This window comes from Microtus pennsylvanicus, chromosome 7 (assembly GCF_037038515.1).
Source record: "Microtus pennsylvanicus isolate mMicPen1 chromosome 7, mMicPen1.hap1, whole genome shotgun sequence".
Taxonomy (NCBI): domain Eukaryota; kingdom Metazoa; phylum Chordata; class Mammalia; order Rodentia; family Cricetidae; genus Microtus; species Microtus pennsylvanicus.
The window spans coordinates 104,632,636-104,647,433 of NC_134585.1; positions in this window are offsets into that span (position 1 = coordinate 104,632,636).

Genomic DNA, 14,798 nt, shown 5'->3' on the forward strand with positions numbered 1-14,798 from the left:
TAGTGTGAGAGACTTTAGAAGGAAATTGCCCTCATGAATACCTGGAACAGGTACAGTTAACGTATATCAGTAAAGAAAAGAAAAAATAATAGAATTCTATATCACTGAATCATAATATAAAAAGAAAACAGAAAGGAAAGAGAGATAGGGCAAAGAATGAGCAAGATATTGCTGATTGATATATGAATGATGTATGAATGATTTTTCAGTAACGTGGTAGAGGTAGGATAAAGAGAAGTTTAAGAATAACATAGAGATTTTTCGATTAGAAACCAAAATGAATGCTCATATAATAGCAAACCATGCATGTAAGAAGTAGGGCATATTTAATTTTGGATGAAGAAATTTCAACTGTAATAGAGTTGGTGCATGTTGAACACTTTTATACATGTACAGAGGCTGTCATTGATCCAGAGAACACAAATCCACTTAAAATAAGTCCTTCAAATATGATAATCAACACTGAGCTTTCTGAAGTCACAAAGGTAGATGATATAACCTATGGATTGAGAAAGTCTACAAATTACCTATGCTGGGAATTTTCTGTCAAAATGATACAAATCTAGACTTACATGAGAAAACAAAACCTCAGCTGAGTAACTATCTCCAATGTGAATGCTATGGGCATGTCTGTAGGAGCCTTTTCTTGTTTTCTGAGTATGTAGGAAGACTCCGTCCAATGTGGGCAGTGCCAATCTGTGCAGGTGGGTTTGGTTGTGTAATAAAGTAGGCTGAGCAAACCAGACAGAGAAGTCCAGTAAGCAGTTTTTCTCAGTGGTCTCTGCTACAGCTCCTGTTTCCAGGCTCCTGAGTGGAGTTTTTGTCTTGGCTTCTCCTGATGATGAGTTGTTATTGTATTCTCCTTCCCGAAGTTGCTTTTGGTTATGGTGTTGATTGTCCCAACCGAAAGCAAACTAAAACAAGACCAAAGGCAGATTCAACTGGCAATTCCACCTGTAAACGAGAGAGCAACATAAAAAGAGGACAAAGAAGAGGTGGAGGAATGGCAAGCAGGGGTGATATTATTAAAACAAAATGCTTAGACACAAATTAGGAGCAATCAATAACCCAAAGAGGAGCAATGAGATCTAGTGACACACTGAAAAGAAGGCATTTCAGATTGTGCCCTGTGAGTCTACGTGAACATGCTCAAATGCAGGAATTCCACTAACACCAGCTCCTACTCACCCTCAACTCCCTGTTACCTACATCCAAAATGCAGTCCATCTCTCCACTATCCTTAATAAACTGTATGCAAACTTCTACTCATTTTCATCCAGTGCTCTCTGCATCCATCTGCTTGCTAATGTCTCAGCGAAACTGTGAGTTCTCAGGAAGAAAACATGTTAAATTGCATTCTAGATGAGGACAATACACGGAACAATGTACGGGTACTTAAGCCACACTTCACAGCCTCTTGTTGAGCAATATCAGCTGCAGGAAATTCATCTGAAATATATGATTGTGAAAGGTGGTGGCAAGGGACTATGTAAGCCAAGACCGACCACTGGAAAGAAGCTACAGCTTCTCAACCAGGCACTCACAGCAACACACAGAGAAGTTCTGAGCAGAAGGAGTCAACAGAATAAAATACTTATCTCATTCTGATTGAAAAACTCATTCTGGTTGTTTAACCATGAGCTTAAGGAAACTTCCCATGATCAGCATATTTCTTCTAATTTATTTTCCAAAGTTTTACTTGGCTCTGTCCCTCTTGACTTGCTGCCCTAAAATGTCCCACAGTCTGATGGAACACTGCACAACACATAAATCAGTGACACTTTGTCTCTCAGCATGAGTGCTGGGAACAGTTCAATCTTTGAAGAAACTCAAAGTGAACTGGGGAGATCAATGGGTCTTACTTCCAAGGAAGTGAATGATGTTTTACCTATGCTAGTTTGCTGCCAAAATGTTGTTTTAAAGATAGCCAGGAATAGATAGCCCCCAAATTATATATATTAGAGAGAGAGTTTATTTCTGTCTCTCTTGAAGGTAACCTAGCAATACTCTTCAATAAATATTTAAGAACAGCAACTTGGTTCTAATTATCTCAAGAAATATTAGTAACATATGTAAAGAAGTCTATGCTTTTTATGTGTTCTCATTGCTGTTTGCTTTTTAAGACGAGATCTCTCTATGTTTATCTCTGGCCTTAAACAGTCGTTTTGATTATGCCTCCCAAACTTAAGATTATAGGTGTGTGTGTTGTACACCTGGCAGTAAGAGACTAGCACTCAATTATAAAAGGTTTGTTTTGCTCAAAGAGATAGTACACCATGTCATAACTGTGTGGTTTATAGACAATAGAAATAGCTTTTTCTAAATTTGACAGCTCACAAATCCAACATGAAGGCATGACAGAACCAGAGCTAGCTGAGGGCATTTTTCTCTGTGTTATTTCATATGGCAAACATGATGAAAAAGCCTTGGGGGCTCTTACATAAGGGCATTAATTCAATTCATAGAGCACTATAACCCAGTCACCTCACCTGTCACCCCCAACCACCAAATATCATCACTTTGGTGATTATATTTAGAAAATGAATTTTCAGAAAAAGGCCCACAAAACCATCCTATCTGAAACAAAGTAAGTGAATAATAGCATAAAAAACAAAATTATTTCTAACATAATACATTAAAAATAGATTTTTTTTTGGTTACTGTTCTCATTGCTATGAACAAATGCCTGAGAAGTAACTTAAATGATAAAGGGATTACCTGCTCAGAGTTTGAGGGTCTATGGTTTACCACAATGGAGAGAGTTTGGTAGCTGGAGTGTGAACGGCTGTCTAAGTGGGTCCACACTTAGGAATCACAGAGTAAACGTGAAGCAGGGAAAGGATCTATAGAAGCCCAAATTCCTCTTTCTCTTCTTTCCATTGGAAATAATGTCCTCAGTTAGCAAAAGAATGTTGAACCAATCCTCAAACTCACCCTAACCTTCAAATATCTAAAGTGCAATAAGATTGGTCCCTGCTCAAAAGGGTTGGGTAGGTTGCTGCCACCAAAGAATACACCTATGGTTTTGTTTGGTTTGGTTCGGTTTTGTCACATATTTTTGGTTGGCTAGTTAGTTGGTTGGGCAGGCTGAAGAACAATATGGGACTTCGTAGACACAACCTGTATCTAACTGCCTGTTGCTTAGTAATCATGAACAAAGATTCGTCTGCACATATTAAGATGATTCACACTTTGACTTCGACAGTTTCCATTACCTGCAAATCATTTCTGTATTTTTCTTTCCTTTCATTGCTGGCACTTATTCTTTCTTCAAGACTCCTGTCCTGGGTCTTCCCACACTCTCTCCAGGAATGGTTAAAAAAGAACTCCCCTAATGTGCTTTGTGATTCATTGACATTCTTTGAAGTTTTCTTTCTCAGTATTAGTTGTATTTTGTATGTACATTTATCTCCTCAATTCAACTACAAGAGTGTGAAGAATAGAGACTATTCAGTATAGTATTTTGTTATCTCTAGGGTATAAACCTACACCTAATATACAGAACTTTCTTCGTGCACATATAATGAATATTGCACTTACCCATAGAATTGGTCACATTAACAATATCAAGTACATCACACCAAGGAATATAAATGAGAGAGAACTGAAGCTTATTTTGAAGTAATTTAGCAGAAACTGAAATTCTGTTTCTATTTTTAAATTACCACATATCAGGAGTTTAATCTAAGGTTCATCAGTTGTCCAGGTATAACCTTGGTTCTGGAAAGTATTGTCAAACATGAGTAGAATTTTGGGTGTGTTTGTTGGATTTTTGTTTTGCTAAGTAAATAAAAGGACAAATTAATCTTAATTAACACCATGGTCTTCTAAGGTTGTAAATCATTTTACAGTCTAAAATTTGGATGGTCCTTTTTTTATTTATTTTACATAACAACCACAGTCCCACCTCCCTCCTCGCCTCCCACTCTACCACTCCCCCATCCACTCCTCAGAAATTATAAGGTCTCCCATGGGGTGTCACAATACCTGGCACATTGAGGTAGGACCAAGCCTCTCCCCCTGCATCAATACTGAGTAAGAAATCCCATCACAAGGAATGAGCTCCAAAAAGCCAACTCATGTGCCAGGGATAGATCCTGGTCCCACTGTCAGGGGCTCCTCCAACAGACAAGGCTACACAACTGCCACCCACATCTATGGCCTAGTTAAGTCACATGCAGGCTCACCAGCTTTGTTCTAGAGTCCCCAAATTCCCAGGAGCTCAGGTCAGCTGTCTCTGGATTTCCCTTGTCATGATTTTGCTCATACAATCCTTCTCTTCCACTGGAATCCCAGAGCTCGGCCTGCTTGGCTTTGGATCTCTGCATCTGCTTCCATTAGTACTAGATGAAAGTACATATGATAACAGATTTTTCACCAATCTGACTGCAGAAGATGGTCAGTTCAAGCACCTCTTCACTATTGGTAGAAATCTTAGCTGGAGTCATCCTTATGGATTTCTGGAAATTTTCCCGTTACCAAGTTTCTACTAAACTCCATTATGTTTCCATATATCAAAGCAAAGAATAAGTAGACTACAATCCATAACTCCAGAAAAGCTAGATAACAAGGAGGACCCTAAGAGGCATGGATCGCCCTGGGAAGAGGAAATAGATGGATGGTTCTTTAATATAAATATTTTAACGTGAACAACTCTAAAGCTGAAATTTGATAGGACAAGCTACCTTGAAATCTACAAATGAGTAAGAATTTTCACGTTTTATTTAAAACATGTGTTTCCCAACACTACTACTGTAGAATAAATTGAGATGTTAATCTGAAACAGTTTGTGATTTTGCATGGAATATCTGATGTATGATAAAGTCTTAAATGTTTGCTTATTGAAGAATTTTTAATACGGATTATATGATTTTGCCTGTGCAAGTCTGTCTACTTAATGCCCTTGTTCTGCAGGGAATTTCATTAGTGTGTGCCCTGGTCTTGTCCTCAAAGCCCTACTGCTTCCTACAAGCATGGGTTTAATTGAGAGAACGCCAAGCTGTGAGTATGACGTAGGTGTGAAGGCTATTTCTCTAAGCAAATTAAACCCAGTGCAGCAAAGTGTTCTATTCCAAACCTTTCTGATAGATTTAATACTGAATATTAATTATTGCTCTCTTATCTTCAACTCTGTGATTGTTTTCCCAAGCATCCTATTGAGGGTGATTGATGTTCAGATAAATCTTCCAGTTTCATGTAGGGGAAAATAAAAAGATTAACATGTGGTAGTAAGAACACCAGGTTACAAGATTTTAGATTAGCTTCAATATTAACACAATATTTCATAGATTCAAAAAGAAATATCCTGGTAAACACAGAAAGCTACTAGTCATCAACAACAAAAACTGGTCTTGTGCATGCAGGTTAGTCTGTCTTCCTTTTGTAACATAAGCAAACAAAAACTAATGCGCTTTTGATTTACCAGATGACTCAACTAGAATGAAAATTATTTGATCATGCCCATATCCAGTCTGAAATAATTTAGGGGTGGGGAACTAAATGTGTCAGGAAAAATATATCCATGAAATCTCAACGATATGACTGCTGGAAGATGAAGATAATGACAACACCAGTGCCAAGCCAATAGGAACACGTTAAATTCCACATGGTTCTAGTCCAAGAGAAAGAATTTTAAGTGAGCAATAGCTGATGAAATGAGAAAAATTAGTCTTCCATGGAGGAACAAACACATAGAATGTCCAATCCCAAGTGATCATCCCTAAACACGTGTATATACAAATCATGCTGAAAGAGCTCAGGGCTAACCAAATTCATGTAACAATAATAATTAAAGAAGGGACCATCAATTTGGGAGTGAGGGCATGGAAGGGGTTTGATGGGGAAAGGCAAGATTAATGTAGATCCAATTATTAATTGTAGATTAATGTAAATAAAAATATCAAAAATAAAATTAAAATACCTTAACAAACAAGAATAAATAAGTAAACATACATATAAGAAAATCTTCAAGAATCTAATATTTCTGAAAGGGGAAAGCGAGGCTGACATTTTGGGAAGTAGAAAGCTGCCTTTTGGGAAGTTTCAGGCAATTCTGACAAATGAACACATACACATCTCCATCTGTCACTTTCTTTATAAGTATTTTTATAATTAGTGAGTATTTCTCTAAATAGCTACAAAACTATTTTTTATTGATTTTATTGAGTGATACATTTGTCTCAGCTCCCCTCTCTGCTTCTCCCCTCCCCTTCAACCCTATCCCATGGTTCCCAAGCTTGCAATTTACGCAGGAAATCTTATCCCTTTCTACTTCTCATGCAAATTGGATCCATGATTGTCTCTCTTAGGGCCCTCATTGTTTTCTAGGTTCTCTAGGATTGTGATTTGTAGGCTGGTTTTCTTTGTTTTATGTTTAAAAACCACTCATGAGTGAGTACATACAATAATTGTCTTTCTGTGTCTGGGTTACCTCACTCAATATGATGTTTTCTAGCTCCATCCATTTGCCTGCAAATTTCAAGAGGTCATTATTTTTTTCTGCCGTGTAGTACTCCATTGTGTAAATGTATCACATTTTTCTAATCCATTCTTCAGGCGAGGGGCATTTAGGTTGTTTCAATACACAGCAATACCACCTTTGGGTATATATACAAAGGATTCTCAATTGTACCACAAGGGCATGCACTCAACTATGTTCATAGCAACATTGTTTGTCATAGCCAGAAGTTGAAAACTCTTTGGAATAAAGTAGAACATTAAAAAAGAAAAGAAAAAAAGAATGTTAATTCAACACTTTCACAGAGAGGGAAAGATAATTACGTAATTTATTTTTTCTCATTTTATTTTCAGTTTACCCTTGTATTATCAGGGCATCATTTAAGCAAAGACTTCTACTTTACTCAACTAATACTTTACCTAAAATGTCTTTGTTATACTGGAATCCTTAGGGTGAGAAAAAGTCATGTATGAACTTCAACCAGAGCTTTATTAGCTAAAGGCTGTAGTTAAAGCTGGATTCCTTTTTTGAAAAGAAATATCATCTTGGGTATGAAGTTACTCTAAAACTGACTTTGTAAATTTACTTATTTTTCTATTCCCTTCAGACATTAGCCAGCTAAAATTGCTACACATTCATTAATTACACCAATTAGTTCCAACGTTCCTATACACACATGCAACACTTGATTATTGAGCGAAAAGTAGTTAGTTATGGCAGAAATAATACACATGAGCAAAAATTTCAAGTCCCTTGGACACTGAACTGATGAATACATTATATGTTTTGGCATAGCTAAGTGATCTTATTATGTTTGCTTAATTTAATAATGCAGTTGACTGGTATTTTCTCATTTCACCAGGTAATGGCAGAGGGAACAGGCCTCTGTTTATAATGGACACTGGGGAAAGCCAGCTTCCCTGATTAAATGTGATGATTGCAGTTTTGGCCATACTCTTTCTTTCATTTCTTTAATTGTAAATGTGACATTTTCTTATAACTGGGAACCGTACATTGTGCTCTGTTTCTGCAATGTGGAATATGTTCACGGAAAAACAGTAAACGCAGGCTTACAGAAAATATTCTGTAATCCAACCTCAATGACTCAAAGACGCTGAAGGCCTCCAGCATTTCTCTAAGAGAAATTCCAATTTTCATGTCCTTGAACTTCATGGAGTTAATTGCTTCTTTAAATTGACTTTTATAAAGGTTTGCTAATTTCAATCACAGCTTATTAGTGAATATATTAGGTCTTGCTAGTTAATAAACACTGGTGGGAAAAAATGAATAAGTTGAAAAGTTAAGGAAATAATTCTGGTCCTCCACTTGCTGTGTTTCTGGCTCAGTGGGTCAAGGATGAGTTCTAGCACTCTTTGAGTGATCAGGAGATAGTGATACAGCCATTGGAGAAAAGGGTCTTAACGTGAGAATGAGAGTTAGTGCAAAATTAAGTGTAAAAAGGTAATCTCTGCAAATGAAGACTATTAATAACTCAAATTGCTCTTAGTTATAAAATAAGTGTATAAATTATAGTGTATCAATAAATAAAATAATATTAACTTTTTATTAGCGAGCAGGTCATATGCACATGCATTCACATATGCGTGAGTTTCAAATACCTTAATTCTCATGGCAGACTAGTAGTTAAAGAATGATCAAATAAAATCAATTAAAAAAGCTTAAAAAGAAAGCAAAAGTTCTTTGATAATGTAGTGAGATCTAAATATGCATCTCTGTTTTTATAAAATAAACTATTTGCCTTTCCAAAAAATAAAAGAAGGAAAGAAAAGGGAAAAAAAAAAGAGTGATCATGATGGAACCAGAACACAAAAAAAGTGCAATGGCTTCTTCAAGATCACATATTTTTCAAATGCAAAAAAACCAAGTAGAAAACCCAGACAGTTTAGACATAAGCACTGAGCTGTTTTAGGGGCAAGATTGTCCAAACTTACCAGTATGTAAACAGTCACTGAGCAATAAAAATCAATTTAAAAAGTCTAAGCTACATGAGTCATTAACAGTGTATATACTAATAGCTCCATGTTTATACAGTTTACAGAGTTACAAAAACAAAAGTAGAACAAACACAAATTTTAGGAAGAAAATGGGACAATCTTAATCTCTCTGACATGTTTACAAATAATTACAGAAAGGATTACATTGTGTTTGGAATGAGTGACATTCTAGAATTCACCAAAGAAACTGGCTCTCCCTGAACCTCTCCTTCAGCGGGGCAGGGAAGATCATTTCATACCCCCTCTACTGACATGCCTGATTGCGTGTGAGCTTGAGTACTAAGTCGTTCCTCACTAATCTAGGTTGACATTTCTTTTCCACTTAAACAATGAGCAGCAGAACATGTCTCTTTGGTCTATGTGGACTTCAGATGTCAGCTGTAAAGTAACCATTAGAATTTGAACTTTATCTTAACTGAGTGGTAGTGTGTGTGTGTGTGTGTGTGTGTGTGTGTGTGTGTGTGTGCGCGCGCGCGTGTGTGTTTGCTTTCTGAGAGAGAGAGAGAATATTTTGGAAAGAACAAGTAAAGCCCAAGCAAGTCAGAGAGAAGAGAAAGGAAACAAATTTCTACAATGCAGGATTTCTCTACCTTTTTCTGCGCAAACTGAAAGATAAAAGTCCCAAGGTCAGCCAGATATTTAGCGAGTCCTTTCGCAGCATGACTAGCTTTGGATAATGACCCTTAGACAGGCAAATTATCTATTCTTGCCCCTCGGGTACCTAGAAAAAAATAAATCAAAGCAGGTGGAAGGCTTAGGTGTGGCACGCTACCTCTTTCCTTTCTTCAGTATTTCATAAATCTGCATGTTATCTCTTTCTCTACATATATTCTGAGACCATTCATTAAAATAAAGAAAAGCCATGGCTTGATCTGTTATGGGGGAGGATTTTGAAGAAGGGAAGTGGTCGTTATTACATGCTGTATTTCCTCTACACCATCCCAATGGCTTCATACTGGTTTTCATTACATTTCAACCCAGGTTTGTTAGGTCAAGGGAGACAGGTGTGGTCACTGAGATGTTATAAAATTCACCCTCTTCTCCTCAGCAAATTCTGATATCCATGTATAAGGGAAATCAGTGGTCATAAATTATTGTGAATATTAAAAGGGATATAAACATGAAAGCAGACTGACAATAAAAAATAAGTTCATGGGTGAAAGAGTTGACTTTTCTAGGCAACATTTAGGGTCACTTTTTTTTTTGATTTTTTGAGACAGGGTTTCTCCGTAGCTTTTTGGTTCCTGTCCTGGAACTAGCTCTGTAGACCAGGCTGGCCTTGAACTCACAGAGATCTGCCTGCCTCTGCCTCCCGAGTGCTGGGATTAAAGGCGTGCGCCACCACTGCCCAGTTTAGGGTCACTTTTCTTCCTGATATGTCAGCTACTTCAAATAAAATTGTTTAACTTCTGGGTGCAAGGTAAGTAGACTTGTCTGTAAAAGTCTTTTTCTATGTGTGTCTCTCTTAGGGTCCTCATTGTGTTCTAGGTTATCTGGGATTGTGGTTTGTAGGATGGTTTTCTTTGCTTTATGTCTAAAAACCACTTACGAGTGAGTACATGTGACAATTGGAAGAATGGTAATCTTGGGAGAGGGTTGAAGAGGAGGGGAGAGGCAGGGAGGGAAGAAGAGAAAAATGTAGTGCTCAATAAAAATCAATAAAAATAGTTTTAGCTACACAAACAAGGACCCGAGTTTGATCTCCATGGCCATATAAAAGGCCATTGGCATAGTGGACTACTCTTCTTATCCCAGTTTAGGGAGGCAGGAACATGCAGAATCCTGGGACTCACTGGCCAACCAACCCAGATCACTTAGCAAGATGCAGGCTAGACTGGAGATCTTGAATCAAACAATGATCACAACAAAAGTAGATAGCAACTGAGGAATGGCACCCAAGTTTATCATCTGACATCTGCATGCACAGACTCAGATTTCTGTTTAGGGTGTTACAGAATCTTCTTTCACATACTGAAAATAAAACAGTATCAAAATATGCAATTATGCAAGTTAAACAGACAATACTTTTTAATTAAGCTATACATTTATCTCCATTCCCCTCCCTCCCTCCCATCTCCTCTTCTGCCCTCTTCCATGACCCCAATGTTCCCAATTTACTAAGGAGATTTTGTCTTTTTCATCTCCTTATGTAGATTCATGTATGTTTCTCTTAGGGTCCTCATTTGTTGTCTAGGTTCTCTGGGGTTGTGTTTTATTTGTTGTCTAGGTTCTCTGGGCTTGTTTGCTTTCTATCTAAAAGTCACATATGAGTGAGTACATATTATATTTGTCTTTCTGTGTCTGGGTGACCTTACTCAATATAATGTTTTCTAGATCCATCCATTTGCCTGCGAATTTCAAGATGTCATTATTTTTTTCTGCTGTGTAGTACTCCATTGTGTAAATGTACCACATTTTCTTTATCAATTCTTGATAGAGGGGCATTTAGGTTTTTTTTAGGATCTGGCTATGACAAACAATGATGCTATGAACATAGTTGAACACATGTCCTTATGGTACAACTGAGCATCCTTTGGGTATATACCCATAAGTGGTATTGCTAGGTCTTGAGGTAGACTGTTTCCTAATTTTCTGAGAAATTGCCACACTAATTCCAAAACAACTGTGCAAGTTTGCATAAAACATTCTCCACTACTTTTACCACCACACAACTAGTCAGGGGATGCTGAAAGACAAGAGGACAGGTATCTGGAAAACTTTCAAAGGAAATTTCTGCTGCTCCACCTTGACCATAGGGCAAATAGTCCATAGAACACCACTGATGACTAAAAATTAATTGATTTTTAGATGGAAGTGTTTTACTTTTTGTATCAGAACTAAGGAATAACTCTTATTCCTTAACTAGAAAATAACAATACTGGAGTAACAATTGATGTTGAAAGTAAAGATTCCTTTATTTCTGACCAAGTAATTTGCATATTGTGCATAATATAACATATAAATATAATTAGAAATCTCTCCAAGCCAGAGATAAAAACTTAAACACAGACAGGCTTGATCATGTCCACTGATCTTTCTCAATGCCCATGTTCACTTAATAGGTAGAGTCCAGGCAATTCTGCTTCTCAGCGATTATTCCATTGAATTTTTTAATGGCTCAACACGAAGGATATTTTGTTACTCACATCCTAAGAAGAAACATACAGGCTACATCCTGTGTGGCTGGAAGCACTGCACAAATATCCCTACCTCTAATCTACTCTAATCTAACTACAGAATCCATGCCCCATTTCCATCTGTTTGATTAGAACTGAAACACCCAGAGGTTGTCACTTTGCTGCTCTAATAAGATGTGGAGTTGATGTGATTTGAACATAGAGTTGAGAGTCCTTTAACATTATTTCCTACTTCATCAGTAGAAAATCATAGTGACATTGAGAATTCCTTACTCAAATATAGTTCAGGTTTTCTGACCATCCAGAATAAAACAAGCAAAGCCCCAACAATGAAGACATGTGGCTCCTAATGGAAATCTCAATTAGAAGGTTTGAGAGCTACGACTAATGGACAGTCCATGAATGAACTAAGCACTCCCCATCTTCTCTTAAGACATGAATGGAGTTTAGAGGCTGATGTTGGCTCTTCTGAAACAGAGACCTCTCCCTCAAAACACTTTTGTGAAAAGACAGAAAGCATCTGTGCTTCTAATGCAGTATGCTGTGGGTTGCTTTTTCTGAAAGTTACACAGCAATTTGATGTGGGAGTGTCATATATCAATCTGTTGATTTCATTGGTTAAGCAATAAAGAAACTGCTTGGTCCTCATAGGTTAAAACTTAGGTGGGAGGAGTAAACAGAACAGAAGGCTGGGAGAAAGAAGCTGAGTTAGGAGTCGCCATGATTCTTCTACCCCAGGCAGATGCAGGTTAAGATCATTCCTGGTAAGCCAGCTCGTGGGCTACAGCAGATTATTAGAAATGGGCTAGTCCAGGTGCGAGAGCTAGCCTAGAAGAGGCTAGATAGAAATGGGCCAAGCGGTGTTTAAAAGAATACAGTTTCCGTGTAATTATTTTGGGTAAAGCTAGCCATGCGGGCGGCGGGGTGCTGGGGACGCAGCCCCGCCGCCCTTACTGCTACAGCAATTGAATATTTAAAAGGCTATATAATTTAGAATATGGGAATCTGTTTATCTTTCCTTAATACATACTTTATTAAACATGAATGACCCGAAACTTCTCTTTATTCACGGGCTCATGACGAACATGCAACACAAACTCAGAAACCTTGAGCAGAACTCACTGTAGCCCCAGTCCAACCCTCAATTCAAGGCTATTCTTTAATTCCACACCTCAATTCCACACTGGTCTTCCTTCAGCCATGAGGCAGCTCTCATCTTAGAGCTTCAGAACTAAATTAGAAAATGCAGTCTTTTTCTTGCTGTGTGATGGTGTCAGTGTGGATAGAGTCAGAGACTAAGCAAGAGTTGGCAGGAGTCCTGGTACCAAAATATCATAAGAGCTTCAGGTAAGTAGGCAGCCCACTCAGCACAGGAAAGGAGTTTGGGTAACTATGACAAAAGTAGTAAAATCACAAACTGGATCCACTTCTGGCCAAGACAATGTATGTGATTGCCTAAGAAGGAAGTCCTTATTCTTCCAATGATTCCAAAGGCACAGAGGGGCTGTGGACAGCTACCTAACTCATCACATCAATATCCTTTGTTTCTCTTCTTTCAAAGCTTTTTTTTTTTATTTTCGAGACAGGGTTTCTCCGTAGCTTTTTGGTTTTTGTCCTGGAACTAGCTCTTCTAGACCAGGCTGGCCTCGAACTCACAGAGATCCACCTGCCTCTGCCTCCCGAGTGCTGGGATTAAAGGTGTGTGCCACCACCGCCCGGCTCTTTCAAAGCTTTTAGTGCTTCTAGTGAGAACTACTGGATTCATTTTGGGTTTCCTCCACTCTTTGTTTATAGTGTGTGTGTGTGTGTGTGTGTGTGTGTGTGTGTGTGTGTTCATTTTGTATAAGTAATGTTTTTGTCTGCTTTCTCACACAGAATACATACAGAACAGACAGTGAGAAGGTAGAAATCCTACTTAATTCTCCACCATTTTACTCTTAGAACTCTTCACATAATAGGTACTCAATAAATGCTTATTAAATATTCAAACACATGATAAGGAAGGGGTAAAGCAGCCCTGTCTAGATTTACCTGCAATTATGTCCTCCCCTCATTCACAACACATCATTGAAGATGAAGAGCTATAAATCTAACAATTACTTTGTGGCTCCCCACACCAATCCTATGACTAACCTTCAGCTATGAAACATATTCTTTGTTTATCATCTGCAACCCATTTTTTAAAGCTCCTCGACCTCTACATATTTGAAGAAATATTTTAAGATTTTTGTCACTGAGTGAATATTTGCATAAAGAAAAGTAAAATGCCTTAGTTTCAAACACATCAGCAAAATTCACAGGAAAACCGATCCTGATCCTCGACACCTATACACGGTGACTACACTGAGCCTGAGAAGAGGAGGAACTTCTCAGCCCTTCTAAGGATGAATACACCTTCTCTGTGCCATCAAGGACAAGCAAGGGGAAAGAGCGTAAAAAGCAAAGGCTGGTATGGTTAACTGACAAGATTAATGATGTTCATAAAATTGATAGAGGCTTGTGGGCATAAAATGGTTGGAATAGCTCACACCAAGCCCAAGGATGTAAATAGTCAACAAATAATTTCTTGTTGGTCTCATATCCACTAAAGAACCACAAAGTAAATGTGGGAATATTAAAATAAGAGGTGAAAACAATAAAAATGCTTTCTCTTTATTATTTCTTTCCAAAACCTCTTACTTCACTAAGACATAAATTATTCTCATTTATTTTTCTTTTTCTGTACACAATAGATATTATGATATTTCTGATTAACAATTTTACCTGTTTGAATTTTAATATACCCCCATATGCATGGTGTTTTTTTTAACATGCTCTAACAGATCTTTGTAAACTGCCTTGCCAACTCAAAGTGAAATCTTAGATTGCATTTATTTGTTCTTGGAAAATAAATACCAGGTAACTATTTGTTATTTTTGAATAATGATACATTCATTAAGGAATGTATTTCTTCTGTACTAGCAGGAGGGGAGTTATGTCAGATCCCACCCACCCACTGTCTAACACTGGACTCTTGGTAGATTCAGTCATCTCTTTCCATTCTTACCCAGACCCTGCACTCATGCCAAGACATTGGTTGCACTGTGGGGATATATTGGTGAGCTTATTCCTGCCAGGAAGAAGAGAGTAACATTGTTCACTTTGCAAAGGTAAATCAACTTCACAAAGTGTGCCATCACATTAATAAGA